Here is a 26127-nt window from a genome sequence, read left to right as displayed (position 1 = left end):
GCATAATGCTACAGTTTCCCCCCCAATTTTCCCCCTGTAGGTTTTCTATATTTCTTTCCAAGTTTCATTATTACAAACAGGTGTTTATGTGAACTGTGTTCTGATACAAACAAGAAACATGAATAATTTCTCACTATCATATCCAGGTGGTCTGCACTCTTCACTTTGGAGACAAGCCTGGTAACCTGCCATCCCAGAATGAGATTTCAGCAACGATTTTCAAACATTTCATCCAGGGTGGATAAAAATTGACTTTAAAGATGATGCTGTTTACATTTACATGTACTATTTTAATTTAAAGAACTTCAAATATCATCAAATTTCTCTTTCAAAAGTTGCCTGGGTAAAAATAAATTTGAATACCATGCCATATAATACAAGAATGTTGACCTATGATCATAACCTCTTAAAACTGAATCAGTTGCCTCTATCACATTGAATTAAAGTCTGTTCCATCCTCTGCTCATCCCAATTTACATCACTTCCTCCCACAGTAAAACCTCCCACCTGAGAAACCTCCAGGCTACATATATTTTACTTAGATCAATGTAGATCACACATTGTTGTGAGATTCCTGGATATAGTGCATGGGAAGGAAACAATTTGGAAAAAACATTGATGGGAAATTTGTTAGTTAGAATCTGAGGGAGTGGAATAATATACACCACGGCAATGTTTGCTTGTTTGAAAACAGGATTGAGGCAAAATTCAGGCAGTTGACTTGACTTGTGGAGAAATTCATCAAAGGTTTTGGCAGACAGCTGCCTTATGCCATCCCTCCACCCCTTCACTTCTTTAGTGGTGATGGAGGTCCTCTTGGAGGCCATGAAATAGTGATTACCATCCATCCCCTGCAGGATGCCCTTGGGAACGAACCTATATTATGACAGTTACCAATATATTGCACTAAATAAATTAATTGATTAGGCTCTAACTACCATATTTTGTTGTCATCATTCTCAAATCCATACCTAGCCAAAGAGAAAACTGTTGCAATGATATATAGTAGGTATTTGATAATCACCACTCATTCATACCAACCATAATAAATGTTAGGACTGGAGGTGAATCATTCAAGCATTACATGTTTGCTGATTATTGTTTAAACAAAGTTGCTCCGCTAAACTGATGGAAGCCCTTGGCTAAGCACCTGGAACCAGAGTTCCTCTAAGTGCAACGTCAGCTCTTCACAGCAATATCTCTTCTCTAAGCACAGACAGAATATTTACTTTATCTGGGATTGTTCATTCAAAGTTGATTAATTGATTGGAAGTTGGGGGGGGGAAACCAGCAGGAAAATGAATTTACTTCTAGTTAAAATGCATTTCAGTCTGCTATAACAATATTCAACTTGACACACACAGTGAGCTAAATTATCCATTAAGTGACCAAAATACTGAGATTGTTCTCACGACTAATCCTACCTGGGTAGAGCACTACTAGCCAGGATAGGGCTGGTTGTGAAAACTGCCAGGATTGCTTTCAATCCAGTGTTCCTCCCCCTGGGTAGCCCGGGTTTTAAACCTGGGCTAAAAATGAGATAGGAGGATTCATTTGTGTCTCCTACTCCTACTCCCTAGTCATGTGTGTGCCCAGGATGTGGGCAGCCATCTTGCTCATGGAGGTCAAAGGGAAGAGTGGCCATCAGCCAGGAGGTATCCCAATGCACTGCGGGTACATTGCGGGATATCTGGAGGCCTGGCTGTCTTTCGCTGCCACACTGTTCATCTGGGCATGTGGCACAGTGGAGCCCAGGAAGGCAAGGATCATGTGGGAGAAGGTAGGTAGGCTCCTACCTTCCCTCCAATCCTCCCTACCTCCAGCCCAGTGGTCATGGGAAAGACCTTGCTATATAACATTTTCTAAAATCAGTAAAGTGTTCAGTGTGTATTTGTAACCTTCTACTATTATTCCAGAGTCCACACTCCAGAGACCAATACAGGAATGAATTCAAAGGCAATGGAAACATATGCTGTTAAACAATAATATTTATAAATCAATCTGAACAAATCATTCACCTGTTCATAACACACACACACACACACACACACACACACACACACACACACACACCCTTAATTCTCTTCAGAAGGTTGTTGTTCACAAGGGAAAAAGTGAGCCAGTTCCAAAGGAGTATTATAAAGGTTTGTATTCCATAAAATGGATAAGGCAGGAGATCCCAGGCTTGTCTGTGGTTTTAAACATATGGCTACTTTGGTGATTAACAAGCAAAGACAGTTCCTTGCAAAATGTCTTTTATGTTTCGTAGGCACTAGATTCATTTGTTTCAATCAGTTCAACAACTCAATATGCTGTTTAAGGTTATTCAAATACTACACTGTCAGCATCATGGATAATGGGAATTTTATGACTCTTGTGTACATTAAATGGCTTTTGCAGCAATTCTTGTCTATGACCTCTGCCAGGAATATTGGTAGAAAGTTGATTATTTGCGGCTCCATTTCAGTTACTTGGCCTACTAAGAAGCAAGACAACTCTGCTGAGAATAAGGTACAATTAGTTAATATTTTCCTTTCAGATTCTTAGAGAAGCTTGCAAAAATATAGTCACATATAGAGTATTAAATGTAGTTTCATAACTAAAGGTGAGAGTTATTTGCAATTTCCTTTCTGCTACTTCTAATTTTCCTTTTGTAAATGTATTTCACATTGTGGCTGATTTTAATGTAGTTTTGATTATGCAATCAGAAGACTTTAGCAATGCTTTCAAAAAGCACAAGTCCTTCCCTGGTTGCTTTTTAATCAGTATCTTTACTGCCATCTTTTTATTTTACTTTTATTTCTGTAAACTTGCAAAACTGAAATGTGTGATCTTGTGATACAGATTTTTCTGACATTCAGTAACTAAGATAAGGCCTTTGCTGACTGATTTTCCTGTCAAGACATAGCTCACATCAAGATTTGTGATATTAAGTTCAATGATGTATGTCCTTAAAGCTTTTTTAAGACATAGGAGATTAGGAGATTAGAGATGCTGGTGTAGTTCATTCTGCTTTGGGTCTGGCTATACTTGCTCCCTCAAAGAAAGAGCAATAGTTACAACTCCCCAAATCATTTTCCTGCACAAGAAGAAATCCAGGTTAGAGAAGAATTCCTGGGTTACCCCTCATCCAGCTTATCCAGTCATCTGAGCTGCTAGGGGTCCATCAAGAAAACTTCACTGTGTTCAATAGGCTTCACAGAGCCTACCATTTCTCTTTGGAGACCACTTTGGAGTTTCCAAAGGGTTCCCTGTTTGCCTTGGCCTCATTCAGCACAACTTCTAGGGGCCCACTTTGCTTTGAGCTGAACCCTTCAGCTGCTTAAAGCTTTGTTCCATCCCCTGCAAGTCCATCTCTCAAACTGGGCAACTGTCATGGTCCAGGAGAAAAGTCTTGATTCTACCTCTATGTTCCCTGCTGCAAGAAAGCAAGCAGCCACCTCCCACTCTTTTTTTAAAAAGTGCCCCCCCTTTGCCCCTGTGGTCCCAGGAAAGGCTCAGGTATCTCTGGGATGTAAAGTCTTTTCTGAGTCTTTTCAGCAATGGCCTTTTAAAAGGCAAGCTATGGAAGGCTCAGGTGACGGCCGAAAACGTGCCTCCGGGGGGGGTGACTTTTAAAAGTGTAAATGGAGCCGGTGTTCTGTGCCACCCAGCAGCCCCCGCGGCGGGGAATCGCCTCTGCCACTCACCTGGCCGCTGGCAGGGGCTCGCCTCTGTGGGAGCCAGATAAGTGGTGGAAGCGATTCCCCACCACGGGGGCTGCTGGGTGGCACAGAACACCGGCTCCATTTATACTTAAAGAAGCCACTCGCCGCCCCCTCGGAGGCGCGTTCACGGCGCGCATCTGGGAAGGCTACTGCTAACTCCTTAGAGGCAGGGAGCAAGAGAGAGAGAGAGAGAGAGAGAGACTTTTCTCCTGTCTCTTGCCAGTCCTGCTAAGTGGCTTGAGGGATTAATAAGAGTGAGGGGTGGGTCCAAAGTGAAGTTTTGAGGGAATGAAGGGTTTGGCCTGGTTTGCTTCATTTTGACCTCACTTTGTCAGACAGTGCTTTGCTTTGAGTTGAAGAGGGGGAAAATTTATTTCTGAAGATCTGCAAAGTGCTAGTGTTCAGCATTGTTCCTTTCAACACCAAACACATACTGTAGCCACAAGGGTGTGTTGTCAGAGGCCATGCTGCTGTTAGTTCCCTCTCATATGTTTGTTGAATGTAAGGAAGGTATCGTATGAAAAGGACTTTCATGGAATAATTCTGGGGGAAATGTAGATAATCTTGTAATATATCCAAACACTGGGGCTATTCACATGATCAGGCGAAAACAGGATAGGGGAGCCTAGCCCGATTTCTCCTGGTAGTGGGAGCCACTGGGCTCGCAGGCTTCCTGGTGGTTAACCTGTCAAACCAGCCCTCCTCTTAAACCGGGTTTGCAGAGCGAGCTCACTGCAAACCCGGGGTGTTTTTTTTTGCTTGCGAGTTGCCTTGGCACGGCAATGCACCACAGCTACTCATGAGTAGACCCCTGGCTGGGAGGCTTAAAAGCAGCCTCTCAGCTCAGGGGTCTCTCCAGTATGCCCTGTGCACTCACGCAGGGCATACTGGAGCTTCCAGGGGCCGCACGGCCCCTGATCCTCCCAGCCCCCGCCGGCTCTGTCACAGAGCCGGCAGTCGTGTCGGCAGCTGATCTGTCCGCCCAGGGCTGCCGATCCAGCCGCCCAGGGCTGCCGCCCTGCTCGTGTGCGAGGAGAGCGAGCTAAGCCCGTTCTCCCTGCTCACCCTCCCCAGGTGGGTCTCTTGGATCGTGAGACCCCCACCTCACTGAGTTATATCCTAAAAACTTCTTACATCTACACAAGTGGAGAGGTGGTCTTTGCACCATTTTCCTACAATCCCCTCCCATTTTCCTACAATTCTCTGTCCCAGTGTAATTCTGCTCCTGAGGGTTGGGCCCTCTGGAGTCAATTTTTGGAGAGAAGGAAATGAGACCTAATTCCCTTTTAAATATGGAACGTCTAAAAAATGAAGTTATTATTTTATTTTATTTAGCATATTTTTGTACTGCCCAAAACTTGTGTCTCTGGGCAGTTTACAATTAAAATCATTTAAACATTAAAATCAATTAAACATTAAAATCATTAACATTAAAATAATCTGAGACTCAACATTAAAAGTATTAAAACTATAAATCTAATTAAAAGCCTGGGTGAACAAATATGTAATCAGTGCTTTTTAAAAAGTTGCCAGAGATGGGGAGGCTCTTATCTCAACAGGGAGCACATTCCAAAGCCCAGGGGCAGCAATGGATAAGGCCCATCACCGAGTAGCTGCCAGACGAGCTGGTGGCAATCGCAGATGAACCCCTCCAGACAGGCAATGGGGCTCATGGTGAAGAAGACATTCTCTTAAATAGAGGGCCTAAGCAGTTTATGGTTTTATAGGCAATAAACAGCACCTTGTATTTTGCCTGGAAACTTATCGGCAGCCAGTATAGCTCTTTCAACACAGGAGTGATATGGTCTCTCCTAGGTGACCCAGAGACCAACTGCAGTTTCCGGAGTGTGTACAAAGGCAGCCGCACATAGAGCGCATTTCAGTAGTACAGCCTTGAGGTTACCAGCATATGTACCACTGTTCTGATGTTGCTCATCTCAAGAAACGGATGCAGCTGGCATATCCGCTGAAGCTGATAGAAAGCACCTCAACCTCGGACACCAGGGAGAGGTTCGGATCCTGAAGCACCCCCAGACTGCATACATGTTCCCTCCGGGAGAGCACGACCGTATTCAGAACTGGTAGATCAAAATCATCTCCTGAGTTCCGACCCACACAATAAGTACCTCCATCTTATCTGGATTCAGCAATTCAGGGAAAACAGCAATTAAGTTTCTGATTTCCCTTCCCCTGGAATGGCCTGCTGACCTGTCAACATTACTTCTTCAATTCCACACCACCACTGGAATAGCCCCATAATAAGTGGACACACTCCCTGTCTCCTCAACTCCAGAAAGACCCAGGCACATTAAAACTAAACTCACTCAGGATTAAAATACCCACCCACATTTACACATCCATGAAGAATCCTGGGCCAGACAGTCTGGCCCTCACCGTCCCCTGAAGTGGCTTCCCCAAAGGGGCGACCCCGCTGGTGGTGGGCCACAGGCAGCTTTCCTATAAAAGGCTCAGAACTGGGCAGAAGGTACCAGGAATGGCTGAGTCACTCACCTCGGCCCCAGTCCTGCACACACTCCCCACAGATATTCCACAGAGGCAGCAAGCCACAGTCCAACAGGGGAAGCAAAGAGCAGGCAGGTAACAGCAGAAGGAGCCAACATCAGGATCATTGTTATTAGGATGCAATTAAGTATGAGAATGGTGGGAAAAGTATGACCAGACAGCATAACCTCTATGTCATAGCTGCTATGAGAGCCAGAAGATGGGGGTGGGGTGAGTTCACTGGGGTGAATCCTTGACTTTAAGGGATTCATAGTAGACTGCCACTATCAACTTTATTTTGATGTGTGGAAACCCACTCTCCATTTCTGGGGGTGGTGGGAGTGGTAAAGTGGCAAAACCCTCCCTAGATGTGCTGTACAATCCTAGGCCTCCAAAGGCATTAAACTAAGGCAGACTCAAAATGAAGAGTAGCACACTTCACCAAGTGTTTATTATCAAATCGAAAAGGAAAAGAAATGCAATAAGAACAACTGTCTTTTCATAGAGCAGATTGTAAGATTTCACTAATCAGGCAACTCAGATTCAAGCAACACAATAAAGGGGAAAAAATTCACTCATGCGTCTAACTGAACTGGTCCCTATCTTACTACTCACAGGCAGGGGTCTTCTTGCTGTCTCCAGCCTCCAGGCTCTGGTTTCCTATGTCCACAGCAGCTTTTCAGCCAGCTGCTTCCTCAAAGCACTCTTGGGACAGTACAAACAAACAAAGCTTTCTCTTCTTCTGCTGGTGCCCAGATTGCTCCTTGTGTTTTTATTTTCCTGGGCTTTTTCCCTTGTTAGGAAAGGCTTATCCTCCCAGTGGTTCCTCTAAGTGAGGCCTAGTCCTTCCTTAAATTCTTCCCATCACTACAAACTAGTTGCTAGATAGATTGTATTTTGTTCTGTTAAATCAGATGCATATTCATTTAGTCAGAAATGACAATGATTTTTGGTTTTGCTGCACAATGCAACAGGTTTTGCCACACAATAGAACAGTATTCATTGCTCATGATACTTTTGATATCACAGATCTTATTCCTCTGCTGTCAAATATCTGCTTGACAACATAAGCTTACAAAGTCAATTATACAGTACAACTGAGAGCTAAAAATACGTTTGGCAACATGCAGGGATTTGGAAGAAAGAGAATATTGAGGAATAATGGTACAAATGGAAGATGCAGATAAATATTTTGCCCCCATACCAATAAAGATATAAGGCAACCTTTATTGGAAGTTAAGTCCACAACTTATTAATTCAAATCCATCAATACTACAGTACAAATGGACTCTCCAACCCCGTGTAGTACAGGCACTAATTGCTTTTCTGCTAAGATGCCATCACTATGCCTGAGGCTTATTTAGTGATGAAAGTCCAGCTTGAGCATTGTTCTTCTTAGTCAAAGCACGTAGAGTCATGGTGTCAGCAAGAAGCATTGTCTCCCCCACAAGTCATGGAGTCTTTAAGGTTGAAGGTGTCCCAATACCAAATGAAGCTCCAGGCCACTTAGCCTGAGCTTTTTCCTGAAACTTCCCTGCATGCAAAACTATATGCCTTAGGGTATCACCAACCTTAAGGTGCGCTGTGCCGGCTGTTTTAAGTAAGGTGCCTGGCTATATGGAGAACAGTATGAGATGGGCAAAAAACACCACCCCCATCATCAATCAGCTCAATGAGGAGCTAAAATTCCTACCCAGCCCGCAAAAAGATGACCACCTGACTCCCAATTTTTCTTGAGGGAGAGAGGGAATGATGCCTCTCAAATGCCAAGTGAGAGCTCAGGAAGAAGAGACCTCTGGCAGTTCTCTCCTACCCAGGGGTAAATTCTATAATTGAGTGGATGGGTTCAAAGAACCTGGGTCCCCCAGCTCCTGAGGGCCTCCCAGTTCCACCCATCCCTATTTTCTTCATTATCTACCTCACTCCGAGGGGTCGCCGGGGAGAGGGGTGAACACAGGGCCCCTTTTCCCTAGCTACGACCCTGCTCCTACCCAAGCCCTCCGCCAATCAAAGGACCCGTGATTTATCAAATGCTGGATGGGTCAAAATTGCTTCACCCAACACATGCTGGGTAGGCAGCCTCATTCTACAAAAAATAACTACTCTGAGAAGTGGGGTGGGAATCACCTGCACATGGAATTTCTTTTGTGAGTTTTGTACATCCCTGTTCAAATGGGAAAACCAACAGTTTTCCTAAGTAAATAAAAAAAAGTGGGAATTCAAAGCCTTTCTAAGGATTAAACTACTCTTGGAAAAGAAACAAAGAACTCTAAGAACAAAAAAGAGGTGCTCCTTTTAGCTTGTGTGTTTATTGCATTTGATTTGTTAATTTGTTTGAATGGCTTGGTTGAACTTTAATATAATTGGGAACACATATGGGCTTTGTTTTTGTGTTGCTTAATGCATTATGATTTTGCTCTGGTTTCTCTGCAGTGTTTTACTGACTATGTAACTCAAATTTCCTCAATAATAGGAGAGGGGGGGAATACAGAAATGCCACTGAAAAAGAGATTCTGAAAAGCTAGGACATTTTCTGGATTGCAGGCTAATAACTGAACTCCCAGGAAGGGAGCATCTTTTGTTCTGTAATTGTGTGCCATGACCCTGAAAACAAATAAAAACAAAGAAATCAAAGGTTAGGTCAACCAATGAGATGGTGGTGTTTGCTAGATCACACTACTTGCTATAGAGTTTTGAAGCCAGAAAGGGAAACTAACTAAATCTGATTTGCAATAATGTCTGATTGCTCTTTACCTTCCTTGCTCTTTTTTTTTTTTTGCTTATGCATAAGTAAAGTTTTGTTTGTTTTGTCAAGAACAAAATGCTATGAATAGTATTGTTGCGATGATCAGAATTGGATTGTGTCTGATTCCAATCAAGTTCACTGGTTTACCCATACACTGGGTGTTACCTCATCAAATCGAACCAATAGTGCTGAACATTTCCTCCACTATATTCCTAGCAGTAAGAGGCTTATTACATACATAGACAGACAGCTGTGCCCTAATCCAAAACATATTTTGAAACAGAAGCAAAACGTGTTGCTTTTATTTGAAGGGGCAAAAAAGATTTAGCTTAATGTGCAACTGCTTGTCCACAATTATAATAAGCTCCGTACTGTTAAAAAGAGAGTGGAGGACAATTTACTACTTCTTACTCTTTCCGACAGTACATTGTGATATAGCATTGCTCCAGGGCATTCTGAGAAGCAGGAGGCCTCATGTAAACACACAGTTCCATGCTCTGATCGGCCTTCTGTGATAGGAGCAAGATGCTAGGGGGAGACACAATCCCCTTAAGGAAGAGAAAGAAAAAATCCATGTTTTTGATTAGGACCTATCAACTGACATCAATGAACCCAGGGCAGCATGCCATCATCTGTCAGAATGTATACAGGACATTCTGAAAGCAGAATGTACTATATACAGAATGCATACAGTACATATATATTTACATATTAAAGAATGTCTACAATAGATGCCTTCCTGTGAAGGTAGACAAGATAATTTGAGACTATCTATCTATCTATCTATCTATCTATCTATCTATCTATCTATCTATCTATCTATCTGTCTGTCTGTCTGTCTGTCTCTCAGCTCTGTGCTTAGTGGGCTGATCAGAGATAATTTTATGACTTGGACTACCACAAATAATTTGGGATCACTGTGATCGCTACTACAAATAAATTGGGACCATTCAGTGAATACAGTAGTCTGCTGATGTTCTAAGAATATGTTCAAGCTTTTAGCAACTTGGCTGGAAATTGGCTAAAAACACACATCCAGATTCTAATGATGCAGATTTCCTTCTACTTCCAGTTATAACCTTCTTCCATGAGAGACTAGGGATGTGCATGAACCTGTTCAGAGGCCCTTTTTAGGGCCTCCAAATGGGTTCGAACAACCAGCTGTTCGGCCAGTTCGAAGGCAGGTTGTTTGTGTGTGTCTGATTTTAAGGGTGGGAGTGGGTGCACTTACCCCTCCCTCTGCTCCCCCCTGCCAATGCTCCATTTGGAAAGGCTCCTTTGTGGCGGTGGCACACCTCCCTCCCCCATTTCCTCTTTGCCTAGAAGTACCAGGAAGTACCCGGAGTGTGTGTGCATGCTGGATGCCAGGCGCATAAAGTCAGACACTCCCCCGCCTTCGAACTTCCTCCACCCGGTTCTGTGCATATCCCTATGAGAGACCTATAGTCTGGCATTGTAATCTATCTAGGTTCTTTTGCCTACCCCAAATCCTACTTTAAGGCAGGGGCTCTCAAACTTTGACCATAGTTCTTGTTGATCTACAATACCCATCCAATGGCCTTTGGACATTGTGGCTGGGGATTTGGGGAGCTGTAGTCCAACAATATCTGGAGACCCACGTTTGAGAACCCTGCTTTAGGGATAGAATGGCTTCTGCTGAGTATTGTTTTCCGTTCTTATTCAGTTTATGATAATGATGTCCCTTGTACAAACAAAACAGTACTTCAGTATATTCTGTTCTGACCTTGAAGAGACTATTGACTTCTTACAATTATAATTATAAACCCATGGAATTGATGCAATCCAGATTCCTTTGTGTAATAGTTCAAGTGCCTAGATGTGTCTCAAATGCCATCTTATGCTTGGAGATGGGTTTAACCAGAGTTGAGGCCCAGGGCTTGTTTCACACATTTAGTTACTGGCTTAAATTACAGTTTTGCAATCAATGTCCTTTGCAATCAATGTCCCCTGGTATAGAAAGATGAGTTCCACTCCAACTGGTGTAAGGGCCTCTGCAATAACTTGGGTAGCTCCAGATGCACAGAGGCCGGATGCTCAGAGGCCAGAACTGAGCGGAGAGCAGCAGCAAGCTGGGTGAACTGAGTGGAGAGCTGCAAGCCTTAAACAACCTTTTTTTCCTGCTCCCCCTCTGCCAGCCCGCAAACCATTTGATGTAGAACCAATTTGCATTGAACCAGGTTTGGACTGGTTCTATCACAGACTGAACTGGCCCTGATTTGGTTTGCGATCAAACTGCTGAACTGGCCTGGTTCGATGCAGACTAGTTCTGCATTGAATGGTTCATGCACATCCCTAGCTCAGGCAGCTTCATGCATTTTTGTTTACCATATTGCTAATGTCATTTACTCTTTATGGGGACAATGTCATCAGCATCATTAGATAATTGTCAAGTGTCTAAGCCATCTGTGACCCTAGCCTGTGTGGTGGTGGTGGAATGACTCTCTTATTAGTCGGTGGTTCCTCTGCCTGGGTAAATGATGTTCAGTCTGGTCTAGATGGGGTTTCACTCCCCCAGAAGGACCAGATTTGCAGTTTGGGGGTGCTCATTAATCCAGCACTGTCCCTAGAGGCTCAAATGGCCTCTGTGGCTTGAAGCACCTTTTATCAGCTTCAGCTGATATGCCAACTGCAGCCTTATCTGGACACAGATATCCTGACCACAGTTACTTATGGTCTGGTAATCTCTCACTTAGATTACTGCAATGCACAGTGTACATGAGGCTGCCTTTGAAAATGACCCGGAAACTGCAGCTGGTACAAAAACAGGGCTGCAAGATTATTAACTGGGACTGGACATTTTGACCATATTACGTCAGTGCTTCATCAGCTGCATTGGCTCCCAGTCCATTTCCAAGCCCAATTCAAAGTGTTGGATTTAACCTTTAAAGCCCTAAATGGCTGGGGACCAGGTTACCTGAGAGAGCACCTCGTCCCATATGCCCCCACCCATACCTTAAGATCTTCTTCAGAGGCCCGCCTCCAGGTGCCCCTGCCAAATGAGGTGCGGCGGGTGGCTATAAGGAACATAGGGACATTGGAACATAGGCAGCTGCCATATACTGAGTCAGACCACTGGTCCATCTAGCTCAGTGGTGTCTATACAGACTGGCAGCAGCTTCTCCAAGGTTGTAGGTGGGAGGCTCTTTCAGCCCTATCTTGGAGATGCCAGGGAGGGAACTTGGAACCTCAGATGCTTTTCCCAGAGTGGCCCCATCCCCTAGGGGGAATATCTTTCAATGCTCACATGTGGTCTCCCATTCAAATGAAACCAGAGTGGACCCTGCTTAGCAAAGGAGACAAGTCATGCTTGGTACAACAAGACAGGGAAAGGGCCTTTTCGGTGGTTGAACCCCATCTATGGAATAGCCTCCCCAGTGAGGTTTGCCTGGCTTCATCACTTCGTTCTTTTAGATGTTCTTTTTGTTCAGCCTTTTAAATTTGGGTTTTCAGATTCTGTCTAATTTTGTCTGATTTTTAACCAATTTTAAAATGAGTTTTTAAGTTGCTTTGTATTGTATTTTGTGTTTTCTTCTTTTTTGTCTGTTATGATTTAATTTATGTGTTTTTATTGTATGTTTTAATCCTCTGTTGTGAGCCACCCAGAGAACAATTTGTTTTTGTTATGGGGCATCTAAGAAATAAATTATTAATATCTTGTTTACACAGTCAGACAGGTGTTATTGACTGGTTTGTTTTATCCAGACATTGAGTCCTTCCCAAGGACCTGGGATGCCAGAATTTTATCATCAATACTGTTGGTTATTATAGATATTGTCGCAAAATATAGGCTGTTCCCAGTAAAGCTGCTTTTTGTAATTGGCTGATGGTGATTTCTGTGGCCCCTATGGTGTTGAGGTGCTCTTCAAGGTCTTTTGGAACTGCACCCAGGGCGCCAATTACCACTGGGATTACTTTGGTCTTTTTTGCCACAGCCTTTCAATTACAATTTGTAGATCTTTGTATTTTATGATTTTTTCTATTTCTTTTTCTTCTATTCTGCTATCCCCTGGTATTGCTATGTTGATTATTTTCACTTGTTTTTCTTTCTTCTCGACTACAGTTATATCTGGTGTATTGTGTGGCAGATGTTTGTCTGTTTGTAGTCGGAAGTCCCATAATATTTTTACATCTTCATTTTCTTCAACTTTTTCAATTTTATGGTCCCACCAATTTTTGGCTACAGGTAGCTTGTATTTTTTGCAGATGTTCCAGTGTATCATCCCTGCTACCTTGTCATGCCTTTGTTTGTAGTCAGTCTGTGTGATCTTTTTACAACAGCTGATTAGGTAGTCCACTGTTTCATCTGCTTCTTTACAAAGGCGGCACTTGCTGTTTGTGGTGGATTTTTCGATTTTTGCTCTTATTGCATTTGTTCTTAGTGCCTGTTCTTGCACAGCCAGTATTAAACCCTCTGTTTCTTTCTTCAAGTTGCCATTCTTAAGCCATTGCCAGGTCTTGGTGATGTCTGATTTTCCACTTATATTGTGCAAATATTGACCATGCAGGGGCTTATTTCTCCATTTTTTATTACTAATTATTAATTATTATTATTATTTCTTGTTTACACAGTCAGACAGGTGTTATTGACTTGTTTGTTTTATCCAGACATCGAGTCCTTCCCAAGGAAGGCCTTGTTTGCACAAACAGGTGTTATTGACTGGTTTATCCAGAGATTGAGTCCTTCTCAAGAACCTGGTATGCCAGAATTTTGTTATCAATATTGTTGTTGTTGTTTGTTGTTGTTGTTGTTGTTATTTTTACACAGTCTACCAGATGTTATTGACTGGATTTGGTACTTTAATTATTGGGCCCTTTCCAAGGCTCCAATTTCCAATTATTGGGCCCTTTCCAAGGGTCTAGGATAACTGAAGAAAAATTAAAGATAGCGTCATATTGTTTGTGCTGTCCCGAGTAGTGTGGCCTTCTGTAGCTGATGTGTTGTAATTTTATCAATGCCCAAGCTGTCAAGATGGTGTTCAAGTTCTTTTGGTACTGCACCAAGGGCACCAACAACTATTGGCAGCACCACTACTGTTTTCTTTTTCCAGAGTCGCTCAATTTCAGTCTGAAGGTCCTTGTATTTAGTTGTTGTTTTCTTATTATTTCTATCATCATCATCATCATCACCGTCATCATCACCTCTTCTCTCCCATCCTATCTAGTACCAAAGTAACAATCACTACACAGCCTAAGTAGGAGTGGATCCATGGAGGGGAAGTTTACTGAGGTTTATTCAAGTCCTTCCGTTTGAAAGCTACAGCTGGCTCAGATGCTGAAAATCAAAATTTGAGGTGACTGAGAATTCTCATTCTGAATGTTAATAGAAACAAAAGATTTGCTCTCCCCATTCCATTAATGGTGCCATATCAAGATCATGAAGAGTTAACAATGGCAATGCAAACAAGCTTTCATTGGAATGTATTTTTGTTGTCGTTGCAGGGGCCTTTTTGAAATCCCCATGTGACAACATTCTGATAGACAGAATCAATTCCTACTCTAAATAATGGGTAAATTATTGTATTTTATATAGCACCTAGGGACCTCAAAGTGCATTAGAAACATTTAAATATTTAAGCCTTACGACGCCCCTGAGAGGTAGATAAGCATTAATTTAGCCACTGACAGGTAGTTAGATAGCTATAGAAGAGGATTAGTAAGATGGTATTACATTGCTGCAAATCTACTTATGGCATTTTATATTCCCTCAGTGGGCCCTCATCTCCTCATGCATTCAGGATCCCTTAGCAGAGCAGTCAGCAATTTCTGTCTCAGGGTGATCACCTGGTTGGTTTTAAAATGGCATGGCTGTCTTTCCACTGAGCTAATGAGCTAAGGAGAGATGAAGTCTACTTTTCTCTGTAGACGAGAAGGCTTCTTGTCTTAATCAGTCTGTTGGGTTCTTCTATTCCTTGTCTAGCTTTTTGAGACTATGTATATGCGCTGCAACTGGAAGTGTATTTGCATGTTTCTGTAGCAGAATTCTAATGCTTGTATAACAACTGTAATTGAAGCCTAAAGACGTTTGCTCATGCTAAAATTAATCCTCTCAAGTTGTTCTGGTTTTTAACACCAGTATATTCATATGCCACTTGTTTCTTTCTCAAGTCCTCCAACTATCATTTATATACATGTAAAAAAATAACCAGATCTAGAGTTGAAACGCATACTGCATAATAATCTGTAGGTTTATTACAGTAAGATTTTTAGAATTCAGTAAATCAAACAATTAATGTGTAAGCTGTGGATTGAGAAACGAATGGCTGAATGCAACAATACTAATTTGCTAACATTGAGGCGGTTCCCACGATCAGTGGGAGCTGCCTGGAGAGAGTTAGCGGGGAGAGAGGGCTTAGCCCACTCTCCCTGCAGACGACCAAGCAGTCTGCTCTGGGCGACCGAACCGGCCGCCCACATGACTGCCGTCTCCATTACGGAGCCGGTGAGGGCTGGGGGGATCGAGGGCCACGCGGCCCCTGGAAGCTCCAGCACCTGGGCTTAGGGGAGGGTTACTTATCAGGTTAACCGCTTGGAAGCCACCGGGCTTGCCTGTGAGCCTGGTAGATCTCACGGTCAGGCGAAATCAGGCTAGGCTCTCCTAGCCCGATTTTGCCTGATTGTGGGAATAGCCTCACTATTTTTATGAAATAAGAGGGTAAATGATATTTGCTTCAGGCAATCTTCTCCCCTTGGAAAGCAATCAAATGAGGGGTGCAGCAGGATCGGTCTGCAAGCCATATACCCTGGGTATCCCAGGAGTCAGTGCTTGTCTGCAGAGTGCAGTGCTAAATGTCAAGAGGATTCCTCCACCCTGGAATGCAGGAGTGGCCCATATAGGTGAGACAGGGGAGTGGTAAATGAGCCATACGTGTGGCTCATTCCCACTCTCCCCATGCCAACCAATTCACTCTTTCTTGTTTCATTCGCTTCTGCATTGACCCCAGGCACACAGGCTGGTTAATCACCTTGTTTGGGAACCAGCCCAAGCACCTGGGGTTGATATGGTGATGGCCAAAGTGAGGAAGAGCAAGGTGGCTGGGGCAGGGAGAGGGGAGTGGGAACAAGCTGAACCTGCAGCCTGTTTACTGCCACCCACCCTGCCCATATGGGCCACTCTTGCTGGAATGCCTCTGGAAGGTCCAGCAACCTTCTCTGCATTCAGTTCTCTGCTCTACAGACCAATGATGAATACATTGTTTCCAGGGATAGAAACAGAATGAACAACTATTTGTAATCACACAGTTTCAATCCATGGGGATTCTAGAGACAAAATGGCAGCTGCTAGGAAGAGGACTTGGTGAGTTAAATCAATGTCTCTTCGAAAGCTGCCCAAACAGTTTTCCTTCCTTGTGTTGGTCCATCTCCTGCCCAGTGGTGTATCTAGGGTGGGGCAGGCAGGGCACGTGCCCCGGGCGCCACTTGAAGCGCGGCGCCATTTCTTAAATTTTTTTAAAAAAATTAAAAATGGCCACCAAAAACAAAATGGCATCCACAGATGCTCAAATGGCCTCTGTGAGGCCCTAGGCCATGCCAGGCCTCGCAGAGGCCATTTGAGCATTGCAGTGGCCATTTTGTTTTCAGCGGCCATTATATATATATATATATATATATATATATATATATATATATATATATATATATATATACACACACACACACACACACACACACACACACACACCACACGTGCTCAAATGATCCCTGCAAGGCCCTAGGCCTCACCAGGCCTCACAGAGGCCATTTGAGCATGCATTGCAGCCTCCAAAATGTCCACAACACCGATCTTTTCAGGCCTGAATAGGCCCCAAAATCAGTCCGGGGCGGGCTGTGGCGATGAATTAAGAGGCCAGCAGGGGGAGGGGAAATGGTGAGTTTGTCTTTGAATCAGTGTGAAATCCTTAGTATTAAGGCCCACTGGGAGCTTCAGAAAGAAAGTTAAAATGAGAGAAAGAGAGCAAGAAATACTAGAATATATTCCAAGCAGTGACACAGTTTACTCTGCATATCCTTTAATTATTTTCAGAGTATCTGGGAAAAGTCAAAATCTCCATTTATTTTTAAAACTTATGTAATAGTGATGCTATAATTCAGAGTAGAGAATTAGACAGGAACTTCTGTTTAGTTTTCCAAGTACACTTCCACATAGTATATGGGTATTTCATGAGCCCCAGCATACTGAAATTTGTTGTTTTCCAGCATACTTTGGTCTGGCTACATCCACTGCTAAATAATTTTTGAAATATTAAAAGATTAACGAGCTAGACTTGTATTTTTCAGCTGATATTATGGTAAAATTATCTGAAAGATGGGTGTCAGATGTTTGGACAGGGGGCGCAATTTCAGTGCTTGCCGTAGGTACTATTTTCCCTAGATACGCCTCTGCTCCTGCCACTAGGATTTGGCTTTTCCTTCCCATTTGTATTGCTCTTAAAGGAACTGCTGGTTCTGCATCATTGGTAACTTGCAAAGTTCCTCTGGGACACTTTGTATTATGCTAGCTACAAGTGATACAATGTACATAGTAATTCACAGTGTACAGCGAGTCATGATGCACCTTTTGGTTTGGTGCCAAAAGAAGTTGCATGTACTTCGTAGAGAGCTAGTTTTCTCACAGTGGCTGGACACATCACATGATCTGTTTGGGAAGATAGACATTCTGCTGGTCCTCTGATAAAGGTCTTGACTTTTTGTTGCCAGCTTAGAAAGTTTGGAAGAAGAAGAACAATGAATAAATGAAACTACTATTTTCTTCACATTTTATTACTGAGGTATTTTTCTTATGATTAATTTGAAGACCTGTGTGTACCATTACTAATCATAATCACTTTTACTTCATAACCACTTTAGCCCTGATTTATTGCTTCCAAGGCACTCTGCAGTTCGAAAAACAATGCCATCATTTACTTAAATGGCTGTTTCTACTCTATATTTCAGCATTTGGAACTAATCATTATAAAACTGACTATCCATATGATTATTAATTAAATCTTTATAACGGTAAGCATTTATCATGCAATTGACTATCTCAGCGATTAAGGATTCAGTGTCATATGATTCTGTATGGAAACAATTTCGTCAGAAGGTGGGGGGACATTGTGTTGGTCAAATTTGGCATCACAGCTGCAGTTACTTTTTCTTCTGAGTCAAAATTTTAGCAACTGATTTGGCAAGCATATTCAGTGTGCCATCTGCCTGCATATATGTTATTGTTGAAGAGGCTGCAAAGTTCCCCAAGTGTTGGGTGAGGATAATTTGTCTACACAATGTTCTTGAACAGGTTCCGATGATAATTCTCCCACTCCAAATTTGCTCACATGATTAAGAAGACGTGCTAGAATGAACCCATCCAGATATTGTTTCTGAATGTTGTGACATCCTTCTGCTGCATTCCTATATATATATATATATATATATATATATATATATATATATATATATATATATATAAAATAAAATTTCTTTACTGCCCAAAACTTGCATTTCTGGGCAGTTTACATTAAAAATACCATTAAAACAAAATTAAAACATTAAAACAATCCAAAATTTAAAACATGCTAAAACTGTTAACTGTTAAAACTGTAAATACTTCTACACTGTCTTGTACCCCTTGAACACTGCCCTGAGCCCCTTGAACACTGCCCTGAGTCTATGTATTGGGTGGTATATTAAATCTTATAAACAAAGAAACCTGATTAAAAGCCTGAGTGAACAGATGTGTCTTGACGAACATTTAAAAGTTGTCAAAGATGGGGAGGCTCTTATTTCAACAGGGAGTGCATTCCAAAGCATCGGGGAAGCAACGGAGAAGGCCCATCCCCAAGTAGCCACCAGACAGGCCGGTGGCAACTGTAGACGAACCTCTTCAGATGATCTTAATGGGAGTGGGGATCATGGCAAGGAAGACATTCTCATAAATACCCAGGGCTAGGCCATTTAGGGTTTATAGGTTATAACCAGCACCTTGTATTTTGCCTGGAAACATATTGGCAGCCAGTGTAGTTCTTTCAATACAGGAGTAACAAGATGACCCAGAGTCCAACCTAGCTGCCTCATTCTGTGTCAACTGCAGGGGTAGTTTGACTGAGTATTGGGATGTATGTTGAGCGGTGGTTTGAATACTGATCCTTGCTATAATAAAAGTAACACACTTGGAAGGATATCAGAATGTCAGGAAAAATGTCAGGAGAGACACATTCTCAGCCCATTCCCCTTTGTAGTCACATCGACCAATTGAGAGAGGAGTATCATCTGAATTGGCCCTCTTAGCCTCTTACTACTTTACAAGGTGCAACAAATAGGTAGCCTAGCCATATCTATTTACAGTTGTGATACAGTGGAGTTCCCCAGTTCTTACAACTGATCTGCAAGTGAAAAAAAATCCGGTGGAAGAAAGTGAAAGTGGGGGCCTATTTCCCCCAACTTTTCTTACTGTCATACAAGCAAGGACTTGTATTTCTACTTTTTGATGTATGGAAATATTAACTCATGCAGTTCCTCAGCTGCTTTCTGAAGTTGTATAGTTCTTCATCGCCTATACCATGAGCCTTTCCTTTGTCAATCCACCCCAAGTCATCAACTTTCTTCCTACAGTTCCATGAATAATGGGAGATCCTTGGCTTTCCTCAGAACTTTTCACAGCTGTCCTGACAAGATTCACATGCTGAAGAGAGTTCCCCCACCTTTTAAGAATTTAAGAATAGCCCTGCTGGATCAGGCCCAAGGCCTATCTAGTCCAGCATCCTGCTTCACACAGTGGCCCACCAGAGGCCTCTGAGAAGCCCACAGACAAGAGGTGAGGGTACACTCTCTCTCTTGCTGTTGCTCTCCTGCAGATGATATTTAGAAGCATCTTGCCTCTGGGGCTGGAGGTGGCCTGTAGCCACTAAACTAGAAGCCATTGGTAGACCTATCCTCTATGAATTTGTCTAAGCCCATTTTAAAGCCATCCAAGCTAGTGGCCATCACCATATCCTGTGGCAGAGAATTCCATAGGTGAATTATGTGCTGTGTGAAAACATTTTATAAAAAATAGGGGCTTACGGAAGGTATAACTAGAGTCTGTTCAGCAGCTTTTTGTCTGTATAGTCTCAATTATTTGATGGTTGGTGAGTGAGGAAAATAAGCCATTCCAAGGAAGTTCTGGAAATCTCAATTAGTGCCAAATGAGGTGTGAAAGAACTTCATAGCCTTAGTAGTGGTCCTTGTTTTCATTAAATGTTGGCATTATGATACTGTAGTTGATTTCTGTTTTGTTTCATGTAACTGTATAATGGCTTAGAATAGAATCCTAGAATTTTAGAAAGGACCTTGGAGGTCTTCTAGTCCAACTGCTACAGCATCCCTGACAGATGGCCACCCATCTACGAAGAAGAGCCCACCATGGCACAAGGCAGATTGTTCCACTTTCAAAGAGTTCTTACAGTTTAGAAAAGGCTTCCTAATGTCAAGCTTAGATCTGCCGTCTTGTAATATAAACCTAGGGCATAGTGCAGAGATCTCCATCTATCTAAGAATGAAGCATGCATGTTGCTTGTGAGCCAATCTACATTCCAACCATGCAGCTTGTGGAGGTGGGTCTGCTCTGTGCCTGCTAACCAATACGTCATCACAGTTGCAATGCCACTCCCATTTGGAATTGTGGGAGTCGCGTCAAAACTTTGACAAAACACTGATTAGTAGGCATGGAGCATAGGGGAACTGCTGGCCGCCCTGGTTCAGCTCACCAGCAGCCCCCCAGCCACACACCCTACGTCTGACATCAGACGCAGGGGTGTGTGGTGTGCTGGCAAACGGAGTCACGTACCCCATTTTCAAGCATATTCCACCCAGCGCCACATTTGCAGCAACGCCAGGAGAGGCTCCCCCTGCTTTAAAAGGCAAGGAGCCACATTCCTGGCCAGGCTGGGAAGCCGCGCTTGCTTCCCAGCCTTGCCTGGAATGTGGCTCCCTGTCTTTTAAAACAGGGGGAGCTGCTCCTGACCTCACTGCAAATGCAGCGCTGGGGTGAATATGCTTGAAAATGGGGCATGTGGCTGCATTTGCCAGCACACCATACACCCCTGCGTCTAATGTCAGATGCAGGGGGTGTGGCTGGGGCACCATTGTTTTTATTGTAAGCCACCTGTAGACATATGTTTTGGGCGGTATAAAAATATGTTAAATAAATACATACATAACCAGGAACCTGACAATCCCATTCCAGCATTCCTTGTCTCTGTGTAGTTCCTTTTAGCATGATTTTCTAGAATTATAAGCTACATCTAAAGGACACTGAATAATATATACAGAGGTGGGTCTCATGATCTGTGAGACCCGCTTTTTAAAAAACTGCGGGGAGAGCGGGCTAAGCCCGCTTTCCCCGCAGACGAGCGGGCAGGGAGCCCTGGGCGGGCGGATCAGCCACCTACACGGTTGCCGGCTCCGTGACGGAGCTGGAGGGGGCTGGGAAACTTGGGAGCTGCGTGGCCCCGGAAGCCCCAGTATGCCCTGCGTGAGCACACAGGGCATACTGGGGAGACCCCCCAAAGCCGGGAGGCTGCTTTTAAGCCTTCCGGTCGGGGGTCTACTCACGATTAGCCGTGGCGTGGAGCTGCGCCGCAGCTACTCACGAACGGATAGCCCGGGTTTGCGAAGCGCTCGCTCCACAAACCCGGGCTAAGGGGCGAGCTACAGGAGTGGGTTAGCCGCTCCAGAACCACCGGGCTCGGCTGTGAGCACGGTGGTTCTGATGATCCTCAAAAATCGGGCTAGGCTTTCCTAGCCCGATTTTTGTGATCGTCAGAATAGCCCCACAGTTTTCTAGGACTAGGCTATTGCTTATGTAAGCAATACATAATTATGTATGTGCCAGCATAACTACACATTATATTGACCATGTATAGACAAGGGACAGCCATGTCATGTCAAGCACCCACTCCTTACTAACATTTGGAATAACCTGTGACATAAACTTCATGTGTACAAACATAGGCTCTGTTGATGAAGTTGTGGACCTTTTGAATAGGCAAGGTCCCCACTCACATCAACACAGGCTATGCACACACATTTTTGTACATTCATAGGCTCTTTCGCAGGTTATACCAAATGCATAAGGGGGGCAGAATAAGTGGACATACAGGAGAACACTATGATTCCCCTCTCTACATGTTTTAAAAAGTAGTTAGGTGTATCCAAGTGGCATCTGAACAAACTTTCTGTGTTCTTTGTCTGTATCAATGAAAACAAACCTGCGTTTAATCAACAGTGAGATTGACCATCTGCACAGAAGTCACGAAGTTAAAATTATGAAGCTTGAACACAAAAATGGAAACATTTTCCCCACAGATCTCTGCTTTGTTTTCAGACAGCAATGGGATTGAGTTGGGGGTGAGGGGTCCCTGCACTTACTGTGAAACTAAGCAAATGCCAGTTTGGGTTTCCTGAAGTTACCTGTCTGGGTCACAAGGAGGGGAATGGCACATAACTCCCTTGTGGGATAAGGTGGAGGCAAAAAAAACCTGGGAAGCTCCAAAAACTATGAAACAGGTCAGGTCTTTTTTGGGTCTAGCTGGTTATTGCAGGAGGTTTGTTCCCAACTTTGGGACAATTGCAAGTCCTTTGTCTGACCTAACAACAACAAAAATGTAAACCTGACAAAACTGTATGGAATGCAGAAGGTCCAGCTGCTTTTGATAAACTGAAATACTCTTTAATCACTATGCTTGTACTGAAAGCACCTGACTTTGGTAAACCATTTTTGTGGTAGCTACGGATGCTTCTGACACAGATTTGGGAGCAGTCTTGTGGCAGGACTATGATAATCTAAGTAGAAATTTGCTGCCTCAGAAAGAGAATTATTCTCCCAAAGAAAGGGCTGGCAGTAATTTGGGCTCTGAATGTTCAGGGCCCTGAATGTTTCTTCACAATTAGTGTTTGCACTTCTTTAAACCTAAGTACCTCTACCTTGACTTTTCAATCTATGCTTCCTAGAGATAAGAAGTAGTTATCTTTGGCATGGACGTTGACAGATTTGGCTGTTACTGTCTAAGACCTAACCAACTTTAAACAACTTGCAAATTCTTGAATGCATAGAATTATAGGGATGATGCACAGAGTTAGTCCAGAGATACCATTTCACCATGCAATAGCTGTCAAACTTGGCAGGGGTGGGAGGGTTGGACCTGGAACTCTAAATAATCACAGCAAAGAGCAGCAAATGTTTTAACATCAATTAGCAAATGGTCCCCTCAATGCCAGCCTAAAGAATACTGCATGTTGCCTGTGCTTTTTACAAAGCACAAAGCAAAAGGCCAAATAAAACAGTAGATTAATTTCCAAATGGGTTTAAAAAACAAAAAAAATCAGCTTATTTTTTTCTCTGGGTGTTGCAACTGTCTCTTCCAGTAGCAATAGAAGGTTGATTTACAAATGCAGTTGGCTGGATGGGGGGTCACTTGAAAATGTAACTATGCGGAAACTGCTCCACAGAGCAATCAATTTGGGTGAAGTGCCTTTTTTATGTGAATGTCCAATTTGTTTGTATCTTTATCATACCATCACAAACCTTCTCTTCTGATGTTTGATTTGCATGATGAAAATCACTAAAACCATGTTGTCTAAGGAGCAGGAACATAGCTATAATTGAGCAAAGGGAGACCAATGTTCCTAGGCCCATGAAAGACGGGATCCCACTGGCCACTCTTTGTTCTCCCCTTCCACCTCCGTGACTCAGTAACAAGCTGCTGGCTCCTGACTGGAACATGGGGAGTGTGTGATATTATTTGCATACAAGAGACAGAAAGGTCATGCCCAGAATGTTTTATTTTTCACAATGTCCATAGTTCTTCCACAGCAAAGACATTGGGCGGTGGGGCACAGAGGCCCAGCTTCACTTCTTGTCCCATGGTCCATTTCAATGTCCCTGGCATAGAGGCACTGATTTCATCAGAGTGTGAACTTCCTTCTTTCTTATTTCTATATTCATACGTTACATTATTTACCATTTCCATCACACTAACCTGAGAATATAATGACAATTTTTGATGACATCCCATCCCCACAAAGCAGCTGCACAGCCCTCATGGACATATTTTTGAGTGGCACAGAGTCTTCCTGGGGAATGGAAGATCATTAAAAAGAAAAGAAAAGAAGTTCTCTTCCCTGGTGCACTAGCACAGTTAGTCTGGAAGTGCTGTTAGTCTGTTCTGCTTGATTCACCACTGGTTTTGTGCTCTGTATATCAGCCATACAGTCCTGAAGAACTGCTAAACATACTTAGATTACAGTTCTCTGGGAGATTCTTCTGCGCAAATCCCATTCAAATATATGGATATATATATATATATATATATATATATATATATATATATATATATATATAGTTAGTTAGTTAGTTAGTTAGTTATAGTTATAGTTATAGTTATAGTTATAGTTATAGTTATAGTTATAGTTATAGTTATAGTTATAGTTATAGTTATATATAATGAATATTAGAAACATGCAATATACTTGAAAAATACTATTGTTGCAGTCATTCAATGCTTCTCAGCTGAATTTGATTCACATATAAGTGAACCCTCTAGTCAATATCTTCAGCTATACAGAATATTGGTCTTTAACTGGTCAGTCCACAAATGTATCATTCCCCAGCTAAATTGGGTTGCCATTGTTGTCCTTTTCCTTTAGGCTTCTATTTTTGTGAAGGGAAAATATGAAGGAAGAGAAAAGCAGAGAAAATGAAAGGGAGCTGGAGAGTGTGGGAAAGTGAAGACATGCCTTGGTATATACAGTAGAAATGGATCCTATGTTACAGGATAGGGCTCGGGCTGTGAACAGAATATTACAGACATAGGTCCTTGTGCTATTGTAAGAAACCCTAAAATGTACCAAAGCATATTTAGACTCTTTTTTGAAACATTATCATCATGCAGAATTCAATTGCCTGTCTGAAGTCAATAAGAGTTTCAGCAGACATATAAGCCCTATTCAGGTATTAGGTTGAACACTTGTGTAACACAGTATACACGAGTACAGATCTGTGCCCAAGTACAATCCTTCACATATGTTATACAGAAGGGCAACAGTCTACTTCTTATCTGAGTCATACATTTGAGGGGCCTCTATCCAGATTCACTTTTAAAATGGGCACAGGTTCAGTCATTCACACAAAAACATGTACAAAGGGAACAGATATCTGAACATGTGTAAAACATATTGTCTAAATAGGGCCTTTGTCTCCGACATTCCTGCACCATGTTAAATTAAGATGAAAAATGCCATCCAATTATCTGGGAACTTTTGAAGTGGGAGGCAATGAAAGTCCCTTTATTAAGATAAAGTTCTGTCCCTGAAAATATGTTGCTTTGCTGTTCAGTGTGAATATAATCAACAAATTGAAGCAACCTCATTTGAGTTCTTGGTTCGGTTCACTTTGCATTGCATCAATATATCTTTATAAGCTCAGCTTGATGTTAGCTGCTACAATATCTATAATATTAATTAAATGCCGAATATTGTATCAGTTACAATACATCAGAGAATGATTCACTTTCATTCAGAATATGGGTCTTAATGTTGCATTCCCAATAATGTACATGCCTAGATACTATTTGCTGGCAACAAATCAACTCCTCACCTAATTACTCTCACTAATTCAGCACAAGGATTAAGTAGGAATTTTGCCTACTAAATAATAGCAACTTCAAAGTTATCTCTTACTGCACACACTGATCCATCATGCATGGAAGGAGAAAACCAAACAACTTTCAAAACTGTTTCCATGACAGCTGCAAAGAAATTAGTTTGCCTTGAAGAATAAGCAGTTCACACTCTCTTTCTACCCCACTTATCAATTGCACTCATGTACATTTAAGATCCTTTAAGACTTGCAATTCAAGTTATATCTCCATAACCATTGTAAATTAGATGGGTCACTGATTAAGTCAAAAGACTAACCGCAGTGTAAAACCAGTAAGACACAGAGAGAATTGACTTAGTATTGCAGTAAGAGCCTCTCTTACTGCAATATCTATTAGAATTTAACTATATCTATTAGAATTTAACTATATCTATTAGAATTTAACTATACATTCAGATTCTTGAGTTTTGATAGTGCCATGGTGTAAATTTAAGTTTCCAGAGCCCACTGGTGGCTCACTAACCAGTGGCTCACATACC

Source organism: Hemicordylus capensis, chromosome 2 (genome assembly GCF_027244095.1).
Source record: "Hemicordylus capensis ecotype Gifberg chromosome 2, rHemCap1.1.pri, whole genome shotgun sequence".
Classification (NCBI taxonomy): Eukaryota; Metazoa; Chordata; class Lepidosauria; order Squamata; family Cordylidae; genus Hemicordylus; species Hemicordylus capensis.
Note: the sequence above shows the minus strand (reverse complement) of the source record.